Below are 1,937 nucleotides of genomic sequence, written 5' to 3'. Positions count from 1 at the left end.
CCTCCTGGCCAAGATGCCGTTCCTCAAATGTCCAGCAGGCCCAGGAGCGCCTGGGGAGTTGACACATTTTCCACAAGACGGTGCCCTCCTGGTCCCCTAGTGGCCACTGGCTGCCACCCTGCCCTGTCCTCTGGTCCTCTGCCTCTTCAGCCTTCTCCATAGTAATGCCAGACCAGGATGCGGGGTGGACACAGAAACCCTTCCTGGGAGAGCAGTGGGCAGGTGGGGGGTCCATGGAAGGGGTGCAGGGTGAGCAATGGACAGACATCGGACATCTGGGGTGACCCTCAGGTCTGGCGTCTGGTCCCAGCGGCATGGACTGTCGGGGCCTTTCACTTGGCCCCCTGGGAGCAGGGCCTTGCCTGGGGGTACACAATCAGAGCTGGGACAGCTGCACTGTGGTGGGAGGGTGGGGGGCAGAAGCGCCAAGGGGAGAGGCGGGGAACTGGGAGTCCCCTTCCTGAGGAGCGAGTGTCCCCTGAGCAGGAGAGACAGTCCTTCTCTGAGGAGCGTGCTTCTTTGGGTCAGCCCCAAGAGGCAGGGATGGGGCCCCAGTTTCGGCAGAAGACACTGTCCTGGATGCTCAGCTGGGCTGGACTGCCTCTGACCCAGATGAAGGGTCCATGCCCCCTCAGGCTGAACTGTGACCCTGGATGAAGAACAAAAATCCCCGCCCTCCCCGCAACACATGCCAACCCCAGGACAGCAACTCACAGGAGTCTTCCTTTCACAGAAAGACAACTATCTACTGGGAGGCCTCAGGGTTGGGGGGAGGGGAGGCTGCTGGAGAAACTGCTGGCTCTAGCTGAGGGCCAGGGCCCGGGAGGGGTGGGGGTGGGGGGCAGTTGTCTACAGAGTCCTGGGAATCCGAAGGAGGGGGCTAGTCCCTCTGCCTCGCCAGCCCTTAGCTGCCCGCCAGTGGACTGTGGGTGCCCAGGGCCATTCACACAGCAGGGAGGGTCCAGGCTGCCTGGGCAGCCACAGCCCCTCTGAGTCTGCCACCCAGCCCCCGCCCTGCCCAGAGTGTCTGTGCTCAGGCCCCAGCAGGCCCCCAAGGCCAGGTGTGTTTCATGAAGCCAGGTGCCAGGTGGACGCCCCTCCACTGGTCCCTGTGGCCCTCTCTGTCACCACGTGAAGTCCCCATCCACTTTTGTAGCCGCCGTGTGTCAGATCTTCTTTCTTGGGGAGCGGGCCTCCTGGAAGATCCCCCTCAGGGCCTGAGGGCTCCGCCCAGGGCCAGGTCCACAGCAGGCCCTCAGCACAGAGACAGATGACTGATTCCCTAGCCTGCCCTCTCCTGTCCACGGTGCAGCCAGCCTTCCAGGCCCACCTCAAACCTGACCTTGTCCAGCCTCCTGCATGCCCTCAGGGACCTGCACGCCCTCAGGGACCGGCACTGTGCGCTGGCCGGCCAGGGGCCTTGGGCGGTGTCTTTTAGGAAAATCTTGGCTGCTCCCTCCCCTGCCCCCAGCAGGGGACTGCCCACTTGGGGCGCAATCTGAAAGTCCAATTAACCTACCCCCTACTGCAACCCCCACCCAATGGAGGCTCAAGCCCGGGATCGGTCCCAGCCCGGCCCTTTTAATAGACTCGTGGCAGAAGCGGGCCGAGAAGTGCGGGCTCCCTGGACAATCCAGGAAACTGAGGCCAGAGGGGACGTGGCCCGCCCCGGCCCCAGCGGCGGCCGGCGGCCGGCTCCGTTAGCGGGCCAGCCCTGCCCGGGCCCCCGGAGCCGCCGACCCGCCGACCCGCCCGCCACCCGCCGCGCGCTCCCGGCGCCGCGCCCTCGCCCGGGCCGCGGTGGGGGCGCCCCGGGCGGCGGAGGCGGATGTGGGCGGGCGGCGGGCTGGGCGGCGCGGGGCGGGGAGAGGGCGGGCCGGCGGCGGGACCGAGCGCGGCGGGCGGCGGGCGGCCGGCCCAGCGCAGCCAGCGCAGCC

Source organism: Equus przewalskii, chromosome 25 (genome assembly GCF_037783145.1).
Source record: "Equus przewalskii isolate Varuska chromosome 25, EquPr2, whole genome shotgun sequence".
NCBI classification, from domain to species: domain Eukaryota; kingdom Metazoa; phylum Chordata; class Mammalia; order Perissodactyla; family Equidae; genus Equus; species Equus przewalskii.
Note: the sequence above shows the minus strand (reverse complement) of the source record.